The 17,048-nt window shown below is 37.4% G+C and overlaps 1 protein-coding gene across 5 annotated transcripts in view; it reads left to right on the top strand.

Moving 5' to 3' along the window:
• The window catches only part of DIAPH3 (diaphanous related formin 3), a 496,362-nt gene that overhangs the window by 195,251 nt on the left and 284,063 nt on the right, over positions 1 to 17,048 (top strand). The window lies entirely within an intron of this gene.

The raw sequence follows: 17,048 nt of genomic DNA, 5'->3' as shown, positions 1-17,048 counted from the left end.
TTATATGATCTTTTCATTAAAAGCAATGGCATTCATTTTCCAAAATGTTTTGTGATAGGTTTTACTTGTGCAGTGTGATTTTTAAAAAATTGTTTAGGTATTACATAAGTCTGAAAATTGAACTTATTTCATCCAATTTCGTGGGCCTGCTACTTATATTTCAAGACTGATATCCACACAGAATTTTTAAGTATCATATAAAACTTACATTTTAGGTCTGTAGTGCCAAACACTTAGATTTTCAAAAAGAAACTTTTCACTATAGACTTATGCCACCTATATCCCTGGGCTCATAGAACAAAGGAAGAGGTGGCAGGGAGAGATTGTACTGGATGGATACAGGTCAGAGACCTTTGTGTAGAGGGTTGAGTTGACTTCCTAAATGTTGACTGTTAGCCAGGCACCATGCTAGATGCTTTATGTATCTGTTTAACTTGAACACAGCAGCCAAAGAATGTTGGCAGATATTTTAAAAATGTATTAGTATTCCTTTGAATGAGTTTCTGAAAGATTAGAATCTCTTTCTAAAAGGTAATTGAAAATTAAGAAATTATTAATGTAAATTAGAAACTCTCTCTAAAAGGTAATTGTAAATTAAGGTAGTTTTCTAGAATTTGATAAATCAAAAACAGTGAACAGATATTTTTGAGTACCATTTATCTTGACTAAAATATTAAAAATGGTGTATTTTTGGTCTTAGAACACAGGGAGAATTTTCTCAGCAAGCTCACCCTAGTAAACTTGTGAATAAGATTTTAATTTTACCTTTTGATTATGGAGGATCAAAATTTTCTTCGAATAAGATTAGTGTACTCTTCTAGCAATCAAGGAAAATATATGGCAGTTAAAATTTGTATTTACATGTAAAACACTTCAGAATTTCAGATTTCATAATCTGGAATTGATTAGTTTTCCTTTTGCTTTCCTAGTAGGTACAAATGGTGGTACCTAAAAACTATTTAAGTAATTCTGCCATATAGCTACTCTCTGTTTTTTTCTCCTTACTCTGATTACTTTCTTAATTAATGAGGCTCAAAAGGGAAACTTGTTAGCATGTCTTTAATTTAGCTGTAGTGTTAGCCCTAAATGAAATAATTGGACCTTTAAAAAATTCTTAAGTCATCTAACTTTAGCCTTGAGATTCAAGGTTGAAAAAAAAAATGATGTATTTGCTCATTCTAATACTAGTTAGAAAGATTAAGGTGAAAAGGTGATCATTTTTTGCATACTCTGTATTTCCATCTCTCTCTGCCTTTGTACTGCTGGTCCTTTGGCCTGGAATCTCTTTACTTGACTTAGAGGCTGGCAGAAGACTATGATACCTTCTGTCTCAACTCAACTCAAATGCTGCTTTCTTTTTTTTTCTGTGACAGTAGATGACATTTCCAGGGGGAACACAAAAGGTGGGGAAGCCCAGGGTTGTGACTCTCAGCCCTGCTAACATTTCTCAGTGGTAAGCAGACATGAGCTGTAAAGGTGACTATTTTTTTGGGACTTCATTTTAAAGAATAATTCCTAGAAAGCATTATTTGAGAAGTCTTAAGAGTGCTTTTTGGCATTACTGGTCATCTGGCAATCAAGAAAAATATATGACAGTTAAAATGTGTATTTACATGTAAAACACTTCAGAGTATTTTATAGGAAAGGCCAGTTATTGCTACGTTCAGAGAAACAGGATTTTATATAGACATTTAATAGGAAAGATCAGAAAGGAAGGAAAGAGAAAGATGTCCAGAGAGCTTAGACAAGACTGGTCAAGTAGACAGGTTGCTTCATGTGGTCTCTTTATTCGTGGCCCAGCTGCTGAGGCATTGGGTCCAAATGTTACATTCACGTATCCCCCTGACTCCAACATACTTTGAATCAATTTTGTAATTGCTAAAGAATTCAAAACTATGGCCAGGTGCAATGGCTCCCACCTGTAATCTCAGCATTTTGGGAGGTCGAGGTGGGTGGATCACTTGAGGCTGGGAGTTTGAGACCAGCCTGGCCAACATGGTGAGACCCTCATTTCTACTAAAAAAAAAAAAGCCAGGCATGGTGGTGCACACCTATAGTCCCAGCTACTCCAGAGGCTGAGGCATGAGAATCGCTTGAACCTGGGAGGCAGAGGTTGCAGCGAGCCAGGATCACGCCACTGCACTCCAGTCTGGGCAACAGAGTAAGACTATGTCTCAAAAAAACAAAACAAAACAAAACAAGCAAACCCCCAAACAAAAGTAAACCTGGTCACTTACGTATTGTTCACTCCAAGGTGAAAATCCGTTTGTCTTTCCACCCTTTAGCAAGCCAGTGCAGGAGATAGAGGCATTGGCTGCTGGCTGATTTTCATCACAACTAGGTAGGGAAGGATGATAATTACTGAAGAATAGTGGGTTTTTTAGAGAAATGGTGTATCTCTGTTTTTTATTGCAGTAGTAACTGTTTGGACTAAGAACCAAGGCTATTTCTTTGATTACAAAGATGGACATTCCATCCCAGGCATTTAAATGTTAGATGCCAATCCTTTGTGCTTCCCAAGCATTCAAAATAGGTAGTAAGAACAAAGTAACTGAATCCAATCATTTAAAGAGATCCTTGAAGTTTTCTCTCATGTAGCCTTTATTTGTTGTCAAATAAGTGGGGCTTTTTTCTTATGGTAGACACTACTTCAGGTTTTCAGGACTTCTAATGTTTAGACTACTGGGTTTTACAGGTCTAATACACTTAGAGTTGGCAAAGGAGTGAATATCTATATCAGGTATTGCACATACGTGATATATCAGTGCCTGAGCTGGGTTGTCTTCATATTATCTTGTTTAATCTTTACTGTATCTCAGCTGAGATCTTTTCTCCTGATCTCCTGATGGCAAAACAACTCTGACTTCTTGTGATACTATTCAACCCTACCTACATTTACATATTACCAAGATATTCTTGATAAGGACTTGGCTTTTTCCTCTTAATTCCTGTTGCCTTTTATTACATTCCTACTTTTTTTTTTTCCAATTAGATCTTACCTATTCTGCTTTTTAAACTAATCTTTGTGACCATTTACAACAACGCTTCTGTGGGAAAGTACCTTGTGCCATATCTGCAGAGGAATAGGAATCCTTTCTAATCCTTTTCCTGTGAAAAATCAGTAATTTTTTCCTGATTCACTTACATCATTTTCCTTTACACTTTATTTTGCTGTTAAGTAGCTCACTTCAGTTTTCTTGATTCTCTGTGTTGTAAGTTTTTGGGATACATCTTAGCTTTCTATATTTTAAATTATTCTTGAAATATATATAGGCACTTTTCCAGATTATCTTTTTTCTTTTTCTCATACCTCCTCTTTCATACCTTCCACTTTTTCTTACTGGCTACCACTGTTCCACTCAACAACTATTTATTGGGTGCATATTGCATGTTGTGCCTCACGCTTGACATTGGGGATACCAGCATGAATAAGGCAGGTGTGCTTCCCATACTCATGTTGCTTTTACATTCCTGATGAAACTCAGTCAAGTTCTTAGTTGAAGCATAATAACGAGGGGTGGAATAACAAATGCTGATTTTGACTTTAGAAAAGACTGACATTTTACTAAATTCAGCTTCTGTTAAGATTTAACAAGGTTATAAAAGAAGATTGTTTATCTCTCTGAAATTTAATCATAATATTCATATATTGAACATTTGGTATCATCAAAATAATGCTAATGACCTATGTATTTTTTTTTTGCCAGATTGGAAGCATCTGTTGGTTAATTTTTACAGGCTGTTGGAAAACGGATTAGAGTATACTAACAGGTTATTGGTGTTGGATTTGTCAAGTAAAATTAATATTAATTACTTTCATTATTCACAAACTGTTAACTTAATAGGGATTAAAGGGTTTTCTGAAAGTATATGAATAGTCTAATTCACTTAGAATAATTTATTATGAAAATGTGGTTCCACAATTGTTAGCTTTCTGAAGTAATCATATTTTATAACAGGTATGTCATATTTGCCAGATAGAGCCCATAAATTGGTTTATAAATTATTTCTCAACTGAATAGTTATGGCATATGGAAACAGTTAATGGATTATCCACTTAAAAACAAATCAAGCTTAGATTTCTGACATCATAGTTCAGTGGACAAAGAATTGAGGTAGTAGGTGGTAAACGTGGATTATCCCAGCAACTTGGCTGTGTTCAAGATGTTGCATTGTATTTGAAACATAATTTATTCCTCTGTACAAACAAATGTGTCTAAAAATTTTTAAACTACCTCACAAGGCTACATTAAGGTGAACACATAGAAATATGCTTTTTTTGGAATGCATGCTAATAAAGAGATGATGCCAAAATAAGTGCAACATGTTTTATACATAGTAAAGTTTCCTTAAAAGAACAGAATATTTCACAAATACTAATTTGGAAAGATTGGGGAGAAAGTCAGTAGAGAATGAAATATTTCTCTAGGGACATATCATTTGGTTCTTGTCTGTGGCTGAATCTCAAAAGTACTAAAGACTTAAGGAAATTATGAAATGAGTCAAGAATATCTTGTTTTCCCATTAAAGGATCTTATTGTTACCAGTTATAGTATATTCTCTGTTGGGGTGCTGAAGAAATGGAAATTCATTTTGAAAGCTTTAGCGAAATGGGAACTAAAGAGAGAGGCTAAAGAAAGTGGATTTATTTAGCTTGGAGCCACAGAAGACTTGCAAGTCCACCAAATGCTTTGGTTAAATGCTTAGTTACAGCGTATCTTTGGTATAGTGTGGTAGAAATTTATGCATTGTAACATCTGTACAGTATACAGAAAACATCTCTATTTTGAATCCCTATAAATAGACATGTTTCTTGCATACTGTACAGATGTTACAAACAGAAAGAGAGGAAACTAGAGTGTATGTGTATTGGTGTGTGTATGTGCATACACATAGCTTTTTCCTTCTTTTTTCTCCTTTCCTACTTCTACTGGAGAAAGGAATGATATTAGGGTAATGGATTTGACTGGAGTCACTTGACTAATGGTAGATTGGAGGATACTGTTTCTTTTCCATATTACAAGTTGACCTTGATATTTTAATCTTGGTAGTAAGTTCTTAGTGGTGTGTCTGTAGCTATCATCCCTTAACAAAATTATAAAGTTGTTACATTTCATTGTTCTTGTCTCACACCTTTTGTCTCAGAATGTATCTTCCATTTTCTCTGTCTTCTGCCTTACTCTCCATTTCACCAGGGCAATTCTAGTTGCCCTCCGATTGCTTAAAGTGCACTTCCATATTTTAGGCAGTTCTTTGCCTTGTCTGCATCATGTTCTGTCATTCAAGACTCTCACTCAAATTAGTGCTTGTTGTTATTCACCTGGAAATTTAAATGAGGCTTATCCTTCTGAATGCACTACTGTAATCTTAGGGCATTAATAATATTTTGAGGCTGGGCACAATGGCTCATGCCTCTAATCTCAGTGCTTTGGGAGGCCAAGACAGGAGGACTGCTTGAGGCCAGGAGTTCATGACCAGCCTGGGCAATGTATTGAGACCTGTCTCTACAAAAGTAGAGATTGGGTGATAGAGTGAGACCCTGTCTCTATTTAAGAAGAAAAATTTGTAAATCTAGCTATTCACTTAACCTGTTCTCCCCCTTGCCCTCCCCTCCCATTACATATACTGTTTGCCTGGCTAGAAGAGATGGAATCACCTAGAGTTAGAATGGTAACCTGACACCATCCTTGGAACACAAGAAGAGAATAGGGTCAAGATAGGAGAGTCAGAAGTAGATACAGGGGACTTCTTGCTAGATTAAATGCTATATAGCAATTTGGTATTCAATAAATAGTATAGCAAATAAATTGTATAATATAGTAAGTAGTAAATTCTGTGTAGCATTTTGATGTTAAACAGTATAGTATATTCTTAGAAAAATCTGTATAAAAATAACTTTATTGTATATTTTAGAATCTTGAATTTCACAATTTAGATTTTTAGGTGATTATGCATTCATTTGTTTAGATAAGCTGTTCTTGTCCCTCAAGGTTAAATCATTTGGGCATATGATCTTATAATGTATTCTGTGCATTTAGTAGAAGCTTTCACGTGTTCGTTGGCATCTGAGTAGGTAAGCCAGGTTAGAGACCTTTTGTTACCACAGCTTTCACTTGTCTAAGTGCATCTCTGTATCTTAAAAGAATGGATGTTTCAAAGTCAGACACTTTATCCCAGGATTCTTAACTTGGGGTCTTCAAATAGAATTCTGGGGTCTGAACTTGGATAAGAAAAAAATTCTGTACCTTAACCTCTAATTGAAATTTAGCTTTTTCTTCAATTATAGGCAACAAACATAGCAGTACCTATTAAGTTTCCATGAGTACAATTCATATATACTTTCAAAATACATTAGAATTATTTTAGTTAAGTTGAAATATTTAAAATGATCAGTATTTCAAAATTAGGGTAGTTATTAGACCAGCAACTAGATCTTGTTATTTAATTCATTAATAAAGAAGCAGATTTTGTTGGTTGGTTCCATCTGGAAGCAGTCACAGAGGTGCTGGAGTGTAAATGTGTTTTTTTTTAAGGGTCAGGATGCAAGACCGGGCGGGAAAAACCTTAGACCATGGTGTAAACCTGATAAATTCTCAGCCAGTCTAGCCAGGAAAGAGCTCTGGAACAAATGATGCCTGTGAGGGGAGTCCCTTGTTGGGCACTAATGGCAGTCCTTACTACTTGTGCCAGGCTCAGCCGTTGGCTGGGGGCTGCCCAGGAGGAGTATGGCCTGGACTCAAAAGCTAAGGAGGATTCTAAAGGTGTTAACAACTTGAAGCCTGTCAGCTAAATGCACTCCTTGCGGCTAAATGGAAAGTTCTTCCTAAATGGAGATCTGAGCAGCACATCTACATTGCTTCCTCACATGTGTATTACTATTTCATAAACTGGTGTTTAATGCATTTTGATGGCTGCATTCAAGTATAATTTACTTCCTTTGAAATCCTATGTATTTTTGTTTATGCATTTACAAATGCTATTTTGAGAAAGGGTCCACTTCTTTGACTATCAATGGGGTCTTTGGCAAAAAAGGTTAAGAATTAATTTAGACTCTCTCATTTGTGCAGTGGTGAGAGTGAAGTAACATCAAAGACCTGGGCCTGAGCCTCAGCTTAACTGCTGCCTATTTAAATTTATGTTGCCTTTTTTTTTTTTTTTTAATTCAAGGAACCAATACATGTAATGAAATATTTCATCCAACTTAGAATAATGTTTTAAGGCATTTTCAACATCAGACTGTCCATTTTTGAATCTCACTTTAGCAGACTACTATAATGCATTTATTAATAAAAGTATACTTAGGTCAAATCTGGACAAAATATGAAACTCATTAATTAGATAATAATAAAACAACATATCAATAATGTATTTTTTACTAGTCAAATGTTTGCTTATGTTACTTTATTTGCTCCCAGAAACATTTATGTGAAAGAATCAAGGCAGATGTTGTATACATTTATAGATAAGAAAGTTACATTCTTTGGTGAATTTCAGCTAAAAGAAGCAGCCCCTCTGAATGGAATACAGATCCAAGTCTAAAGCCATTGCTCTTTGTGCTATGCCATGCTGCTTCTCTGATTAAAAGAAATCCTATTATGTTTTATTTAAAGTGCTCTGCTTTGATTTAAAATAATTTTCCTCTCATCTCCTGCCACCTTACCGCTGCCCCACAGCAGTTCACCCTCATTCCACAATTTATATTAAAGGCTTTAAAAACTTGCCATTTTTTATTAAGACCATCTTTCATCATTTCGTACCTCTATTCACTTCTGTAAGTATTTGAGCTGTAAATACTAACACCATGCTGTGTAATATACACGCGAAGTGAGGGACGTTGTGGAGTCCACCCTACAAGTGTGTGACCCTGGCTTTTACAGCATAGTTTCTTTCCTCTATAAAATGGGGGACATAATACCCTTCTCATGAGGTTATTGTGAGGATTATATAATGCATATTGTAAAGCATCTTTTGCAGTGCCCAGCTCATTGTAGTTGCTCAGGAAATGTTAGCTGAACTTAAATGTTGAGAATACAGAACTCATTTCAACTTGTAAAGTTTTGTGTATCATCTCTGAATCTTCCACAATGTAACAAGTTAAATGGCCTATGTTCACTGTAGCCTTGCTTTCAAGTGAAACTTTCTAAATCATGAAACTGCTATGTTAACTGACCTATGTTAATAGCCACTTATGGAGACTACTGTAACACTAGTTCATACCATTAACTTTAGAAAATAATTATTTTGTGTATCTAGTTTCATTTTTATGTATGTCTTAAATGTCAAGTATTTCATTAAGTTTCTCGAGACAGGGATTTGTTGAATCAGGAATAAATATAAAGCTCGTTTTTATTTGCTGATTTTTTTTTTCCATGACTTTTTTCCTTTCAGTTGATGACTCATTCATGGAACTGGGGCCTAATAATACTTGTAATTTTATGAGATTTGAAAGCTGAGATTCTAAACTTTGCTTTTCTTGTTGTGATTTCAGTTTTAGAGCGTTGAACTGGTGACTTTGGGGGTTGATCTTGAAAAGCTCATTCAGTCTCTTTTAAAATGTTACTTGTTTTTGCTAATAATTCATTATTTTTGACAGTTATTTACATTTTCAGAGATCAGTGAGGATGGTAGAGATGCCTCAATATAATTATGGAACTGGGTTGAATTAAGGCATAGATAACCTTTATTTGATAGGCAAATAAGAGGGCCAGATAAAGTGTATGGCTAAATTCTCCCAAGGGTTTGCCGGAGGTGTATAACTTTTAGTGTTTTTAGTTTCATAGATTGCTAGCAGAAGGTTCGGAAGAGTGATAATTTTTCAGGAATAGATTACTCCTTTTTTTCTCCTCCATTTGTGTGGTGCAAGCTAATAGAAATTAGTTGAGTGAACCATATGCCGTTATACCATTTTGACAATCGAAACCTTCACATGGTTCAACTGAATACTCGTTTCCTAAACTGGTGACAAATTATTAAGGAAATACATAAAGAAATGTCTTTAGTTTTTAGCTTAAATGAAAGTGAGTATTTATACTTCCCTACTAGCTTGACAGGTAATAGATAAGGAGGACAGAACTCTTGAAGTGAAAATTATTCAACTCAGAATATGACTTACAGCCCCCAAATCTGTGATTGGGAAAAAAACCTTAGAATTTTACATTCTGTATTAGTGTATATAAATCAGTCTTTTCTTGTGAATCATTGAGGAAATTTGCCTGCAGAGAATGATTAAAACAAGAAGTCTGGTGGTTGGTTGTCCTAGAATTGGTTAATTCAATATCCCAGTGATGTCAGAACTCTAGGTTAGCTTCTCATCTATTTTTCTTAGTTTTCCCTTCAATTTCAGCTTAGCTTAGCTAGCAGACAGGAAGAATCATTATGCTTACAAATGGGCTTTGTATTAGTTTTCTATTGCTGCTATAACACATTACTACAGATTTAGCAGCTTTAAAAATGCAAATTTATCATCTTCTAATTCTATAGAAGTCCAGTATGGGTCTCACTAGTTTAAAATCAACAGGACTGTGTTCTTGATGCTCTGGAGAATGTGTTTCCTTGCCTTTTCCAGTCGCTAGAGGCCACCCACGTTCCTCAGCTTGTGGCCTCCTTCCTGTATCATCAAAGCCAGCAACAGCCGAGCAAGTCATCTTGTTAGATCTCTCTCGCCTTCCATGATTCCATCTCCTTCTCTAACTCAGACCTAAGCTACAAAAGGTTCTTTTAAAGACTCACATGGGATTAAATTGGGCCCACCTGGATAATCCATTCTGCTCTTCCCCATCTCAGAATCCTTAACCTTGATCACATGTGCAGAGTTCCTTTTTTCCATGTGAGGTAAAATATTCACTGGGTCCAGAAATTAGGACATGGATATCTTTGGCAGCAGAGGCTGTGGAACAACTCTATGCCATAAAATTGCTTATTTCACAGGATACTTGGCCGTTAAATGAAAATATTTGTGTTACGTCAACTTTCTTTTAGCTTGCATTCCTTTTATAGGAATGCCATTTTAGGAGTCCTGGGGCATTTTGACTCATCTTTTTAAATCATTTATTCTATTCACAAAAGGTTTATTGAAGACTGGGTGCAGTGGCTCACACCTGTAATCTCCCCACTTTGGGAGGCTGAGGTGGGTGGAGCACCTGAGGTCAGGAATTCGAAACCAGCCTGGCCAACATGGTAAAACCCCGTCTCTACTAAAAATACAAAAATTAGCAGGGTATAATGGTGGGTGCCTGTAATCCCATCTATTTGGGAGGCTGAGGCAGGATAATCACTTGAACCCAGGAGGCAGAGGTTGCAGTGAGCCGAAATCTTGCCATTGCTCTCCAGCCTGGGCAACAGGAGCGAGACTCTATCTCAAAAAGAAAAAAAAGTTTATTGAAGTTTAGATCTGTATCAGTCACATTAACATATGTTTTTGTCACCACAGCCAAAAATGCCTTTCTAGATTTTTAGGAAAAATTCTTATATAGTGTTTTCTTAAGTACCAGGAAAGATTTTTTTCCCCTTCTTTTTCAAAATATTATATTAATGTGTATCAAGTATCATAGTGTATAATGTATTTTGCAGTTTGTAATATATACTACTACATTTTTTTCTGGGAAATAATTAAATTATATATGTTTTTATTTCATATATCTTTTTAAACCTAGAAATACTTTCTATAAACCTAGAATAAAGAGCCATTGGCATTTAAAATCATTTTTTTGTGACTCTCACTACTATTTAAGATTGAAAGGGAAACTAGTTCTAATCTAGAAAAAAGATTTATACATTATTAACTTTTAAAAGATAACAATGTCTACATTGCCTGTTGATAAACTAAGTTTCCTTATCTTAAAGTTTATATTTTAAAACACAGATTGTTACTCTTGTTTTATGATGCTTCACAACATGTTTTTACTTGAATATTTCTGTTCATGTGATAGAGACTCTGGGAATAGAGACCTTTTCCTAGTTCAAATGTTACGCAGACCTAATAATGGATATGAATATATATAATTTTATCCCAACATGGAAAATATATGTTATTATAATTGCACATTTCAATGGATAATTAAAAATACAGTATATAAAGTTTATTTTAATTGGAAAAATTTCATCACTGAGGGAAATCACATTTATCAAAAGGTCTATTGCAGCGACATTTCACACAAAATAAGCAATTTATTTTAATTTAATTGTTAGCTCTTAGTCATTTTCCAGTCCACTCTTCTATCATCATATTACCTTAGACTCATTCTTCCTGAAGCGGGGCTCTTCTTTCTCCTTTAATCTTCTTTTCTTTTTCATTAGAGAACCAGTTATTTTTCAGGGTTTCACAGGTCACAGTGGGACAGTTTGGCTTTCTGTTTCCCTAGCATAAGATTCAACCCAGGAGAGCTAAAATAGCCAATGGGATGATTGTGTTTGTTTTTAAATGAGGGGTATTAGTTTTTAGAGATTTTATGTTTTTCTATTTTAAAATTAGGCTTTTTCTGAATATTTTATTTTCCCAAGTTTTATTTTACTTCATTTTGTATCTTCTGTATCTGTATATACATAAATGACATTTTAAAATTGACCCGTTATTTGTATTTTCATTAAATACTTTTGCAGATTTGGCAGTTTTTCAGTACTAATAGCAAGAAAAACTGCAGTTTGTGTCAGCTTCTGCATGGTAACTGTAATTGTCTGTTCTCACCCTGCTAATAAAGACATGCCTGAGACTGGGTATTTATAAAGAAAAAGAGGTTTAATGGCTTCAGAGTTCCACATGTCTAGGGAGGACCCACAATCATGGCAGAGGCAGAGGAGGAGCAAAAATCCATCTTACATGGTGGCAGGCATGAGACCCTGTGCAGGGGAACTGACCTTTATAAAACCATCAGATCTCGTGAGACTTATTCACTATTATGAGAAAAACATGGGAAAAACCCACCCCCATGATTCAGTTACCTCTCACTGGGTCCCTCCCACAACACGTGGGGATTATGGGAGTTACAATTCAAGATAAGATTTGGGTGGAGATACAGCCAAACCATATCTTTCTGCCCCTGGTCCCTCCCAAATATCATGTCCTCACATTTCAAAACCAATCATGCCTTCCCAACAGTCCCCCAAAGTCTTAACTCATTTCAGCATTAACCCAAAAGTTCACAGTCCAAAATCTCATCTGAGACAAGGCAAGTTCCTTCCACCTATGAGCCTGTAAAATCAAAAGCAAGTTAGTTACTTCCTAGATACAATGGGGGTACAGGCATTGGGTAAATACACCCATTCCAAATGGGAGAAATTGGCCAAACCAAAGGGTCTACAGGCCCCATGCAAGTCTGAAATCCAGCAGGGCAGTCAAATCTTAAAGCTCCAAAATGATCTCCTTTGATTCCATGTCTCACATCCAGGTCACACTCATGCAAGAGGTGTGTTCCCATGGTCTTGGGCAGCTCTGCCTCTGTGGTCTTGCAGGGTACATCTCTACTCCTGGCTGCTTTCATGGGGTGGTGTTGAGTGTCTGTGGGTTTTCCAGGTGCATGGTGCAAGCTGTCAGTGGATCTGCCATTCTGGGGACTGGAGGACAGTGGTTCCCTTCTCACAGCTCCACCCAGCAGTGCCCTAGTGGGGACTTTGTGTGGGGGCATCCACTCCACATTTCCCTTCCACACTGCCCTAGCAGAGGCTCTCCATGAGGGCTTTGCCCCTGCAGCACACCTCTGCCTGGGCATCCTGGCATTTCCATACATCCTCTGAAATCTAGGTGGAGGTTCCCAAACCTCAGTTCTTGACTTCTTTGCACCCACAGTCCTGACATCACGTGTAAGCTGCCAAGGCTTGGGGCTTGCACCCTCTGAGGCAACAGCCTGAGCTGTACCTTTGCACCTTTTAGCTACAGCTGGGACACAGGGCACCAAGTCCCGAGACTGCACAAAGCAGCAAGGCCCTGGGCCCAGCCTACGAAACCATTTTTCCCTTCTCGGTCTCCAGGCCTATGATGGGAGTGGCTGCCATGAAGATCTCTGACATGTCTTGGAGACATTTTCCCCATTGGCTTGGTGATTAACATTTGGCTCCTCCTTACTTATGCAAATTTCTGCAGCTGATTTGAATTTCTCCTCAGAAAATCGGTTTTCTTTTCTATTACATCATCAGGCTGCAAATTTTTCGAGCTTCTATGCTCCGCTTCCCTTTTAAACATAAGTTCCAATTTGAAACCATATCTTTGTGAATGAATAAAACTGAATGCTTTTAACTGCACCCAAGTCACATCTTGTATGCTTTGCTGTTTGAAAATTTCTTCCACCAGATACTCTAAATCATCTCTCTCATTTTCAAAGTTCCACAGATCTCTAGGGCAGGGGCAAAATGTTGCCAGTCTCTTTGATAAAACATACCAGTAGTCACCTGTATTCTGGTTCCCAACAAGTTCCTCATTTCCATGTGAGACCACCTCAGCCTGGAGTTTATTGTCCATATTACTATCAGCATTTTTGTTAAAACCATTCAACAAGTCTCTAGGAAGTTCTGAACTTTCCCACATCTTCCTGTCTTCTGAGCCCTCCAAGTGTCTAGGAAGTTCCAGAGTTTCCCACATTTTTCTGTCTTCTTCTGAGCCCTCCAAACTGTTCCAACCTCTGCCTGTTATTCAGTTCCAAAGTCGCTTCCACATTTTCGGGTATCTTTACAGCAGTGCCCACTCTCTGCAGTGCCAATTTACTGTATTAGTCGCTTCTCATGCTGCTAATAAAGATATACCCGAGACTGGGTAATTTTTAAAGAAAAAGAGGTTTAATTAACTTACAGTTCCACATGGCTGGGAAGGCCTCACAGTCATGTAGGAATGCCAAGGAAGAGCAAAGGCACATCTTACGTGGTGGCAGACAGGAGAGCTTGTGCAGGGGAACTGCCCTTTATAAAAATATCAGCTCTCATGAAACTTATTCACTATCATGACAACAGCACGTGAGAAACCCGCCCCCATGATTAGATTACCTCCCACTGGGTCCTTCCCATGATGGGATTATGGGAGCTAGAATTCAAGATGAGATTTTGGTGGGGACACAGCCAAAGCATATGAGTAATAATAGTTTTATAATGGAATTTTTCATATATAAAAATACATATGTACACATACAAATACAAATATATATAAAAGTGTGTATATATATATATGAAAGAATATTCCATAAACTAGAAAAATCTAAAGTTGAGTAATCATTGGATTATTTCATTTGTTATTACCTTGATATGGTTTGTCTCCATGTCCCCACTCAAATCTCGTGTTGAGTTGTAATTCCTGGTGTTGAAGGTGGGACCTAGTGGGAAGTGATTGGATCACGTGGGTGGTTTCTAATGGTTCAGCACCATCCCCTTAGTGGTGCCTCATGATTGAGTTCTCATGAAATCTGGTTTTTGTTTTTTTTTTTTTTTTGAGAGGGAGTCTCGCTCTGTCGCCCAGGCTGGAGTGCAGTGGCGCAATCTCGGCTCACTGCAAGCTCCGCCTCCCGGGTTCACGCCATTCTCCTGCCTCAGCCTCTCCGAGTAGCTGGGACTACAGGCGCCCGCCACCACGCCCGGCTAATTTTTTGTATTTTTAGTAGAGACGGGGTTTCACCGTGGTCTTGATCTCCTGACCTCGTGATCCGCCCGCCTCGGCCTCCCAAAGTGCTGGGATTACAAGCGTGAGCCACTGCGCCCGGCTGAAATCTGGTTTTTTAAAAGTGTGTAGCAACTTCCCCTTCACTCCCTTTTCTTCCTGCTTCAGTCATACAGGATGTACTGGCTTCCCCTTCGCCCTTCTGCTATGATTGTAAGTTTCCTCAGGGCTCCCCAGTTATGCCCTCTCTACAGCCTATGGAACTGTGAGTCAATTAAACCCCTTTCCTTTATAAATTACCCAGTCTCAGGTAGTTCTTTATAGCAGTGTGAGAATGGACTAATACACACTATCTTATTATTTAATAAGATAGTTGAATGCAGAGAAGTCAACTAACCACCTGACGTGATCATTCCCTGTCCACTTTTATATCCCTGAGGTATCCGTTATTAAGACAGTTGTTTTGTGAATGTGTTCTTGATGAATAAGTATGTCCTACAACCATAATAACCCAAATTTTACCATTATTTATGATTATATTGGGGTTATAAGGCCAGAGCAGCTGTTGGAAGCAAAAGGGAATGAGATAAAGGAAGTGACTTACAAGTTAAAGGAAAAGTGAGTGCCTTGCATAACCCCAGGGATGGTGCCCAGTCCTCACATTTGTAATTTAGGCTTTTGCCTTATTTTAATGTAAGAGGGTGAAATTCAGAAATTAGAACTCTGGCTGTCAAGGTTGCATTATTAGAAAGGAGTTGAAAATCAAGAATTTACTTTTTGACTTCATAACTTTTGTTCTTTCCTCTCTGTCCTGTTCACAGACATTAGAGAACAGGAGGGAGGGAAAGACATGAGAGCATACTGGGTGCATCTTGAAGGACCTTATGCATTGGTATGGAACTGACCTTGGTGTCAGGAACCCTGACTACTTACACAGCACAGTTACATCTCCTATTTTGCCTTATTTTGTTTCCTGACACTTAGAAACAGTGATAGCCTTTCATTTATTACGTACTTTCTTCAAATGCCTTTTTTAAAAAATAGCTTCCAAATTGCTCTTTCTTTTCATATTCTTTTTTAAAGACAATAATGCAAACTGTCTTCAGATTTATGGTCCCGAGGAATATCACATTTATCATATCCTTTGTATGCACACATACGAAAAGATTAAAAAGAAAAGGGACTTCTCAGTCTGGCATTTGTAGCCTTCTGCAATCAGTTCTAACTTGTGTATCTAGCTATTTTCTCCTCATTACTTTTCTGCTCTACACATCCTTTACTCCAGTAACAGTGGTCTCCTTTTTCTCAAAATTTGGCTTTGCATTTCATTGCCCCTTCCTTTTTGTCCTCATCATTTATGCTTGAGTGTTTTAATTTGTAATCCTTACCCATTATTTATCTCCTACCAAAATTCCTACTGAGAGCTGTTGCTGACTGACTTAGAGTACATCTTTCACCAGGCATTGGAGAGCCCACCTGGATTCTGCCCCTGTCCTCCACATTCCATGTAGTTCTCTTTCTACCTTCAAACAGTTGAGCCCTTTTTTCTCAGTTTCTGGAAACATTTTATTCTCCCACTCTTTGGCTTGCCAACTTCATTTCCTATTACCTCTCTTTCAGTTCTTTCACTTCTACCATGCTGGGCAACCTTCATGATGTACCCCAGATATGCCAAGTATACTCCTGCCATGGGCTTTTCCCTGCCAGGAACATTCATGCTCCAGATATCTGCTCCATGAGCCCCTTACCAGTCTTAACTCAAATGTCGCTTTCTCAATGAGGCTCCTACACTCAACTCCCAAATTAATCCTGCCATGTTTTCCTTTGTCCTCACGCCATCCCCATTTTGTCTACTGTGTTGTAGTTTTCATATCATTTATCTCCTTCTAACATATTGTTAGCTGCTTATTTATTCGGTATGTTATCTTATTCTCTCTCTACTCCCACTGGAATTTAAGCTCCTTTACTAAAGAGCTCTTTGTTTCATTTACTGATGTATCACAAGCACCTAGAAGAATGCTTGGCACATATGGGCACTGAATGTTTGTTGGATAAATGAATGCTTTTTCATTTCTTTAAAGCAGAAATGCAATAATTTCAGCCTCCTCAAGCAAACTGTCTTTTTTCATTTTAAGCAAATGGGAATTTTGGAAGGAGAGTAGAAATATTTAAATGATCTAGATTCCAATTAACTCTGCCACTGATGGCTTTAGCTCTGAGTGAATAGCAGACTCTTTTGTAAATTAGGTTAAAAAAATTCAGAGAATAATGAAGGTGGTTGAGAGTGGAATAGGTTCAGGACCTAGATGCTAAAATGATTCACCTTTTTTTTCCCTTCTGTTTTAGCAGCAAAAAGTAAGAAGGAGGAAAGTAAAAATTATAGGTAAATTCTGTGTTATTGTTGGATGCACCCTGATTGGTGTCTACAAACCAGGAGCAACTAATAGCAAACATACTCTAACACATTTTGTAGGTA

This window comes from Nomascus leucogenys, chromosome 5 (assembly GCF_006542625.1).
Source record: "Nomascus leucogenys isolate Asia chromosome 5, Asia_NLE_v1, whole genome shotgun sequence".
In the NCBI taxonomy this organism is placed as follows: domain Eukaryota; kingdom Metazoa; phylum Chordata; class Mammalia; order Primates; family Hylobatidae; genus Nomascus; species Nomascus leucogenys.
This window is presented reverse-complemented; position numbering and strand designations above follow the sequence as displayed.